Source organism: Hemibagrus wyckioides, linkage group LG09 (assembly GCF_019097595.1).
Source record: "Hemibagrus wyckioides isolate EC202008001 linkage group LG09, SWU_Hwy_1.0, whole genome shotgun sequence".
Lineage (NCBI taxonomy): Eukaryota > Metazoa > Chordata > Actinopteri > Siluriformes > Bagridae > Hemibagrus > Hemibagrus wyckioides.
The window spans coordinates 867,784-877,225 of NC_080718.1; the positions used below are offsets into that span (position 1 = coordinate 867,784).

The following is a 9,442-nucleotide window of genomic DNA, read 5'->3' on the forward strand; positions in this document are numbered from 1 at the left end:
ACACCTGACTAATGGTGTCTGAACTCAAGTGACCCTACACTTGGAATAAATGAGGGACGCTGTGTCCACCTGTGTCCAGGGGTGATGTTTCACACCGAGGGTCTGAATTCATCTATCTAATAATCCCACTCCTAATCAAACCCAGCCTTAGATATGATTTAAATTATGGTAGAATAACTATGTTACTCACATGGGAAATGTCTCAATCAATAATGCTTTACCTTATGGTCCCCTTAAATGATATTATTTAACATTAGTTTACATAAACAAACCATGTATGTCACTATTAATATACACCATAAGCAATGCTAACAAAGACTAGTATTAGTTTGTGTGTTTTCTTTTAATGCACATTGTTAGCAAAATTCAGAACTGAGGTGGAGACCAAAGTTCAGTCATTTATCAACATTTAGCAACATGCTGTATTTAATATAGCCTAATTTATGAGGACTTGTTTTAGTCGTTGAATAAAACATTAGTCACTGAAGGTGTATTTCATTAACATTTCAATAAATGTCAGTTAAATCATGTGTTAATGTACTTTGTTAAAAAATCAAGTGCAGTTTAATTATGCTGAAGCTCATGCTTTATTAATGTTAACTAATATTAAAAATCTAACCAACCTTGATTTTTGTGAACAGGATTTTTATTTATTTATTTATTTTGGAAAACACCTTAAAGGCTACTGATATTATAAACTATTTCTTCTTAAAGAGTAACCTTGAGAGTTCAGAGTAACTGCATTATAAATGATGTGCTACAGTGGTGTGATTTGGTGTAAACTGTAAATCCACATTTTTAGTCCTCTACAATTTAGATTTTCAGATTTTTATCTAAAGATTTCAGACTTTTTATACACAACTGTGCTCTGGATGCTTAAATGTAAATGTGCAATTCCCCAAATGTTACAGATTTTTCTACATTTTGGAAACAAACTTTCCAAGACTACAAATATCTGAATTTTGTTTGATGTTATTTGTCATTTTTCACATTTTAGTAAACCTTAAAGTTTCTGAAATTCTTTAAAAAGGATTTGTATATGAGTGAAAAGTTCATTTAGTGTTGTGTTGCTTTTTAAAGGAAAATTATACAGACATACTGATGACTAAAAATAATCAGAATGAGACGGTAATAGGAGCAAATGAAAACATTTATTAAAGTAAACTATATAAACATTATACAACTTTAGGTTTATTTACAACAATATTATTTGCAGCTACTATTTATACTAATTACTATTTGCTGTTATCTAAAAAGACAGCAATAGAGGGATAGATTGATAAGGGACACTCTATGAGGGATGAGGGATATTAAAACTACTCCTTGGGTGCTGGGTTTACTGTACAGACCTGTAGGAAAGAAAAGAAAATACTTTAATATTAAGTTAATCAAAAATAAGAATAAAATTAATTTCTACTTATGTGTGGAGAGCTTGAACAATGTATAGAAAAGAAGTGAGGGAAAAGAAATGGAACAGAGGAAGAAAAGAGGAATTGGGTAGAAGGAAGGACATTGCTCAGAGCTTCCACACAATGTCCATCATCTTCTGGACACATTGTCTGAGGAAAGGTCTCAGTTTGCTGGATAAGGCTGCTGGGTCTTGGTAGAACTCCGGTGGCTGAGTAAACAGCATTTCAGCAAGATCTGTAAGCTGGTCCTATAGACAAATGACATCATCACTATCATAATCCAACACAGTGTCACTGAGTTTAGGATACAATACTGAGAATCACAGCATCAGAAGATATTAGACACTTACAATAAGCACTTTAAAGTAGGTCCTTGCTGCAGGCTTCCACATGTCTACCTCCCACATGCTGATGAGTGCAAACATGCGCTCCAAGAATCCTCCCTTAAGCTTTAGGAAAGAAAGACAACAAGCTCCATTAATACCATGTCATATCAGGGTTAACAATATGGAAAAATAAAATGAGATGAAATAAACCATGTTCTGAAACTACATTCAAGCATGGCTTTTAAATCTCCTGATAAGACTCTTACTGTCTCAGGTATTGAGCTGTTTGTGAAGTAGCCGAATAGAAGCAGCTCGAAAAAGATGTCCACGAAGTTGTAGTGGTAGACCTGCACAGAAAAGAAAAGTTCCAAAAAGAAATTAGCTTTACATAATGGAGTCCTGTTTTCAATCACATCAAAATCTTTTAGATTTAAACATTAGTCATGTTACGCAAGCATTTATAAGCTTACATAGCACCCGGAGAGCTCTGCTGCAATCGAGTCCTGATAAGAAGGAGTCTTCAGGAAATGAATCAGAGCCTCGTAGGCCAGCTGTACACGACCTGCATCCTGTTAAAACAAACAAACAAAATAATCACTTTGGCTATAGTTTTCAACGTGGAAACTCATTTTAAACCCTAAAATGAAGCAGTATGTAAGCCTCAGCATGTCCAGTACTTTACTAAAGATACAAAGATGATGTATTACATGGACCAAATGTCCAACTACTTCATATCCCAGAGCCCTAGGGTTATCCTAAGGGTGTGATTGTTATAAAATTAGCTTTTGATGCTTGTTATTTTAATTATTATTCCTTAATTACTCATTACCACATTTATTTAACAACTGCATCATTTTCAAGCCCAGTAACTGAAAGTATGTTGCACAAGGAAACAGTCTATCATCACTCTGAAGTCACCTGGTTGTTAACTGCTGACAGACGCATCACAATCTTCTTCCCCATAACGAACAAGAAGTTCTGATTGTCGATGCAGGTAAGATGAATCTGAATATAAGACAGCACACAATAGAAAATTAAAGCAGAGTGGACTTTACCTGAGTAAAAACAGCAGCTAAACAAAGGTTTTACTCACAGCAAACGCCTCACGGATCACATATCAGTTACCCCTCTCTCTGTAAGATGGTCCCTAAGAAACAAAAGATTTACATGCTTAGTGTATTAAACATACATTACACCTTTATACCATTAAACTGTGAAGATAATCGTACCAAGTAAAGGGCACCTCCATCTCCTCCTGGCTAAGGCTCTCCTCACTCTCCTGAAAGACACATTAGCAATAAATCATTAAAACTCACACAGTAAATGTTACAGCCTCCCATTCAGGGGAATAGCAGCATATGTAGATACACATCAGGTCTGAAACACAGAATTACCTCAGAGTTGTACTGTTCCTCTGAATCACTGTGGGGAGAGTCAACCTGCTCCTGCTCCCAGGTGGAGATGTTCACCTGACCATCTTTAGCCACATGCAGGAACGTGCAGGACACCAAGGGTCGCTGTTAAATTTTAAAAAAAAAGAAAGAATAATTAACACTCTAGACCCATATGTTTAGAAAATTTCAAGAGTTACTATCTACAATACAGACTTCATGACATTGCAATAAATTTACCACATAATCCTCAAGTGGTTCGATGATGGTTTCCACCCGGTTACAGGAAATGAACTGCCACAAAAGATAATCCCTCACCTGTATGGCAGTGAACTGGTCCTCGATGGTGGTTCAATAAGGGAATCCCTGCAAATGACAATTAGCTGAAACTCAAGATCTACTTCACAAAAGTGTTCATCTAATAATCATTAATATCAATTCTCTTCATCAGAGTAACAACGATGGTGATTACCAGCTGGTTGAAGTAGCGCGTCTTGGTGGTTTTAAACCAGCAAAAACGACTCTCAGGACCCCTTATCATCCCGAGGAAGTATCCCTTAACGTCCACTGCCTAGAAATAGAGAAACCAAACTAAACATTAGAACTTGTAAAGAAGGATGTGTGTGCTTGTATCTCAGCTGTAGCACTGTAGAATACCCCAGACAGGAAGGTAAAGGTGCGTGCAGAGAGGAACTGGATATTTTGCCAGGCGCTGATCAGCTCACCAGCATCGAGCGTCTGTGAAATGAAGAGCATGATGAACATAACTGCTTCCTATCACAGCGATTTTATAATAACACAAGTAACATTCTCTCGCTTTCTTTACAATCAAAACAACCCTGTGAAATCCAGTGATCAGCTTTAGTAAATAAATGAAAGGTTTGGTTACCAGAAGGATGGGTGAAGATTCCTGGTCATGTTCTTTTGGAAGCAGCTGAAGGTTTGGCTCAACGACCTTAAAACACACAAACACAATTAGTAACTGCAATTAACACAATTTTGTGATGACACAATGAACAACCCCTTACCTGAATGCCAGGGAAACCGTCCTCACAGTTGTTATGGTAAGGGAATCCCTGCAAACGACAATTAGATGAAACTCAAGATCTACAACCGCATTTCATTTAAGTTCTCTTTTAATAATCGTTAAAGTGGAACCTCTTCATGAGAGTAAGAAATACTGTGATTACCTCGAGCGTCCAGCAGTGTGCAGTTTCATGCCAGCAGAGACGACTCTCTGGACTCCTTATAAACCTGAGGATGTCTCTCCTAAGGTCCACTTGCTAGAAATAAAGAAACAAAACTAAACATTAGAACTTGTAAAGAAGGATGTGTGTGTGTTTGTATCTCAGCTACAGCACTGTACAATACCCCAGACTGGGAGATGGAGGAGTCTGCAGTGTTGTAGTCAACATTACAGCAGGTGCTGTTCAGCTCACCAGCACTGAGGGGCTGTGAAAAGTAGAACATGAAGATCATTAGTGCTTTTTATCATAGCAGTTTCACACTAACACTTTCAAACATTCTGTCACTTGTAAAACCGAGCGATCAGATTTAGTAAATAAATGACAGGTTTGGTTACCAGAACAACAGCTGAAGATGTGGAGTGAGTTTCTGTGGGCAGCAGCGGCAGGATTGGCTCAACAACCTTAACGCGCACACACACACACACACACACCCTTAGACAAAAGCAGCCTACACGTTTCAAATGTAGTTGAAATATTTTACTGACACCTACCTGGAGGACTGAGGGAGTATCTGATGATTCTCCCTGCAAATCCACAGGTTCTGCAATAAATGAGTTTCATGTAAGTTCAATTACAATTAATATTTTACAACATTAAAATGGCCAAGTTTATTAATTAGTAGATAGGTAGAGAGAAAGAGAGCGAGAGAGAGAGCGAGAGAGAGAGAGAAAGAGAGAGAGACCTTGTAAGTTTTCCTCTCCTTTCTTTCTAATGCTTAAACCTTAGTGAGTTAGTTAGCTAGTTAATTTGTGAAGAAACAGACTAATTGTAGCATTAGTAGCTTGAAGCTGGGGAACAATAGTCTGTTTCGGGTGGGGAAGAAAGGAAAAAAATGGGGAAGAAGGGGAAAGAGAGAAAAAGAGAAAAAAAGAGAAGAAAAGAAAGAGGAAGAAAACAAAAGAGAGACAGAATGCCACGTGTGATTTATATACGCCTGTTTTGTAAATTTTTATTTAAAAATGTGCTTTTTTACAAACAAATCAGTAAAAATTCAAGTCCCCCTCCCATCCACAGCGACCCGGCTCGAATCCCACCTCAGACAAGGATTAAATATTGCATTCTGTTTTGAAATGGCAACTGTTAGTCTACAGAAACAGTCCTGCTGTCAAAATGAGTCAAGTTCTAAGTCCTGTGTAGTTAGTTGACTTCGATTATTTAATTATCTGCAAAATATGGCTTCTCAGTACGACCTACTGTTAGAAATATTGTCTTTTTTTTTTCAAAGATAAGAATAATACAGCCCAAGACACACACCATAACAATATACATAAGTGATAAATTATTATAAAATACTAACAAAGTATAGAAATCTATAAACAAAAAACTATCAATATTTATATTATTAAATATAGATTTAATAATATAAATTTAAAAAAAAGTTAAGGATATTCGGCTTTCGGGTGAAATTTCAGGATGCACCTAAAATGCACTATAACCTTTACAGGTGAACTTAATTTGACCTTCTCTACACTTTTGAATGCACATGTCCAACTGTTCAGTGTTTCAGTACTTTTTGCATAACTTGCTGTTTTCTAACAAGGTGCTTAACGGCAAAATTCACAACTGGTGTTTGATCCATGAATTGACCAATACATTTTCTGGTTCAATTAGAATTGGTATTTAAACAGTCCTCTTCATCATGCTGTTTACATTTTGACATCATGAGACCAAGACCACACCTAACAATTGACTAACAGTACCTCGCCATTGCGAGGCTTCAAACAGGATGTTCTCAGAGGGAAGTGGCCACTGAGCTTAGAGTGTCACAGAGTGTCATCAGCAGGTTGCAACAGAGATACAGAGAGACTGGAAGAATCACAGAAAGGCATAGAAGTGGACGTCCTTTGTCCACATCCCACGTTGATGACCACTTCATTGTGAACAGTGCCCTGCGGAACCGGATGATGAATGCCACTCAACTCCAGGCACATTTAAGGGAGGTAAGAGGCACCCAATTGTCATGTCAGACCATTTGAAACCGTTTACATCAATGTGGTCTGCGTGCTAGACGACCTGCAAGGGTACCTGACCACACCACCAGGCACAGGCGTCGGGCCAGGGAGCATTTACGCTGGACAAGGGACCAGTGGACCTCAGTGCTGTTCTCTGATGAAAGTCAATTCACGTTGAGCAGAAATGATGGCTGCCAACGATGTTGGAGACGTCAAGGAGAGCGCTATGCATCAGCCACTGCTGTGGTGGTGTTACAGTCTGGGCAGGTGTGTCTACTCAATACAGAACTGCCCTACATCTTGTGAATGGTACAGTGACAAGCCAGTACTACCTGAATAACATCATTAATCCAGTCATTGTGCCCCTGCATGAACAATACAGGCCTAATTTCTTCATCATGGACGACAATCCTACAGCTCATCGAGGTCGCATCATTAGGGAACAGCTGCTGGAGGCTGGGGTACCTCAAATGGAGTGGCCTGCACTTTCTCCAGACCTTCCGGATATCTAACAGCAGCAGACACTCCCCTATTTACATCAACGGGTCTGAAGTAGAGCGTGTCTCCAGCTTTAAGTTCCTGGGTGTCCACATCTCTGAGGATCTGTCCTGGCATCTGAACACCTCAACTCTGTTTCGGAAGGCACAATAGGGTCTTTACTTCCTAAGGAGACTGAAGAAAGTTCACCTATCCCCCAAGATCCTGACCAACTTTTACCCCTGCATCATTGAGAGCATCTTGATGAGCTGCATCACAGTGTGGCATGGCAGCTCCACAATGTGTGAAAAGAAATCTCTGCAAAGGGTTGTGAAAACCACCCAACGCATCATCGGCACCCAACTACCTGCCATTGGGTCTCTTCACCACAGTAGATGTCTGCGCAGAACACACAAAATAATCAAAGACTCCTCCCACCCGAGTCACAAACTGTTCAACCTTCAATCCAGGAGGAGATACAGGTCCATCCTCACCAGAACCAGTAGGTTTAGGGCCAGTTTTTTTCCTTCAACCATAAATCTACTGAACTCTACACTACACCGCTAGGACACTCATGTCTTTCTACACTTACCACTTTACAGTTCTGCTCCACTCTGTACATTCTGTTAATATAATATTTTTCACTGTTAAACATTCTGTTGTACATTCTGTTATAATATAATTTTTTCTCAGTGTGTAATATAATTATTGTACATATTGTCCATTTCATAGATTACACCTAGTATTATCTATTTGTCTATCTATTTATATACATTTACATATACTATATTTATACATACTATATAATATATGTAGATTATCTGTTACTGTTGTACATACATTTTACATAATGCACACATTTTTAGCACAATTATAATTACACCTGTCACTTTATCTACTGTAAATATTACTTGCACATACTTCTCTATGCACACTCTGACATAGCCTTATTTATCGATGTACATATTTACATATTTATCTGCACCTGTTCATTGGCAGAATTTCTACTATTTGCACTTCTGGTAGATGCTAAACAGCATTTCATTGCTATGTACCTGCACTCTGCAATGACAATGAAGTTGAATCTATCTATCTATCTATCTATCTATCTATCTATCTATCTATCTATCTATCTATCTATCTATCTATCTATCCATCTATCTATCCATCTATCTATCCATCTATCTATCTATCTATCTATCTATCTATCTATCTATCTATCTATCTATCTATCTATCTATCTAACGCACAGGGTTTCACGCTGTCCACCAGGCGCCTCAAAAGTGATGGGCCAAAACCTTCAGATGTGAACGTTTGTGTGCTTCGCTGAATGTCAAAGCTTTTCCATAGGACAGAAATACCTGTTCTTGTCTAGACCTGATCGGTGAGCAGTACACCCCGTATGGCTCGCCAGCTCATCACTGTGCAAACACATTCACGCACTCGCTCATACCTAATAGCAATTTGTTTCAGCTGATCCACCTACTGGCATGTCTTTTGGAGGTGAGAGGAAACCAGAGAACACCGGGTGTACACGCACGGGGACTCCGGACAGACTGCAAACTTGTGACCCTGCAGCTGAGAGGTGGGACCTCTTTTAAGTCTTTTGAGACAGTCTGTGCAGACATTCTGTTGATCTTAAAGTGAATTTGTTTAAACTGCTGTTTCCTCAGGTGTAACTCATCTGGAATTGGCGTAAATCGGCACTAGAGGCCAATCCTGGGTGCTGCGCCCAGCCGCACGAGGCCCACAGGCCTGTCCATGTCTCCCTGGTGGTCTAGTGGCTAGGATTCGGCGCTCTCACCGCCGCGGCCCGGGTTCGATTCCCGGTCAGGGAAACGAGCTCCTTTTCGCGCCCGGCCAGAGCTAGCGGCCGCAAGAAGCCGATGCACTGAAACGGCGCGCTTCCCAGAGGCTGGTAAAAGCCGTCCTTCGAGCCGGATTTGAACCAGCGACCTAAGGATGTCCATTTGTAAGCACCTACAGTCCTCCGCTCTACCAGCTGAGCTATCGAAGGGAGGGCTCAGGGCCGCCTTTTGGCAGTGACCTGGCAAACGGGACCCCTGGCGATTTTGTCTGTTACGAGCCACGTAGCGCAGCGGTTTCAGGGGCCCTAGGCCAGATTTACTGGGGTCTATAAATGTGCTTGTCGATGTTGGACCCTTCTTGACCGACAAACTTTACAATCCCGTTTGCAATCTCAGGTTTCTACGCGTGGCCGCCCTCGCCGGTGCGTTGACTTAAACTAAGTAAATACAGAGAGGACCTAATGCGCAGGGTTTCACGCTGTCCACCAGGCACCTCAAAAGCGATGGGCCAAAACGGTCAGATGTGAACGTTTGTGTGCATCGCTGCATGTCAAAGCTTTTCCATAGGACAGAGATACCTGTTCTTGTCTAGACCTGATCGGTGAGCAGTACACCCTGCATGGCTCGCCAGCTCATCACAGGGCACTGTGCAAACACATTCACGCACTCTCTCATACCCAATAGCAATTTGTTTCAGCCAATCCACCTACTGGCGTGTCTTTTGGTGGTGAGAGGAAACTGGAGAACACCAGGTGTACACGCACGGGGACTCTGGACAGACTGCAAACTGGTGACCCTGCAGCTGAGACCTCTTTTAAGTCTTTTGAGACAG

The 9,442-nt window shown here is 40.3% G+C and overlaps 2 long non-coding RNA genes and 2 other non-coding genes across 4 annotated transcripts; 1 reads left to right on the forward strand and 3 right to left on the reverse strand.

The window, feature by feature from the left end:
- Positions 1 to 2,203: 2,203 nt before the first annotated feature.
- LOC131359527 (uncharacterized) lies at positions 2,204 to 3,243 on the reverse strand. The gene is made up of 5 exons (XR_009205791.1): positions 3,130 to 3,243; positions 2,965 to 3,014; positions 2,829 to 2,882; positions 2,654 to 2,740; positions 2,204 to 2,304 (listed from the first exon to the last, which is right to left on the reverse strand). It is a non-coding gene; the product is annotated as an uncharacterized LOC131359527 (long non-coding RNA).
- Positions 3,244 to 4,159: 916 nt separating this feature from the next.
- On the reverse strand, positions 4,160 to 4,939 carry LOC131359529 (uncharacterized). Its single transcript, XR_009205793.1, has 4 exons — positions 4,865 to 4,939; positions 4,709 to 4,774; positions 4,498 to 4,578; positions 4,160 to 4,409 (listed from the first exon to the last, which is right to left on the reverse strand). It is a non-coding gene; the product is annotated as an uncharacterized LOC131359529 (long non-coding RNA).
- A 3,629-nt stretch (positions 4,940 to 8,568) lies between these two features.
- Positions 8,569 to 8,640, forward strand: trnae-cuc (transfer RNA glutamic acid (anticodon CUC)). The gene has a single exon. It is a non-coding gene; the product is annotated as a tRNA-Glu (tRNA).
- Positions 8,641 to 8,730: 90 nt separating this feature from the next.
- Positions 8,731 to 8,819, reverse strand: trnay-gua (transfer RNA tyrosine (anticodon GUA)). Its single transcript is given in 2 exon segments — positions 8,731 to 8,766; positions 8,783 to 8,819. It is a non-coding gene; the product is annotated as a tRNA-Tyr (tRNA).
- Positions 8,820 to 9,442: the final 623 nt, after the last annotated feature.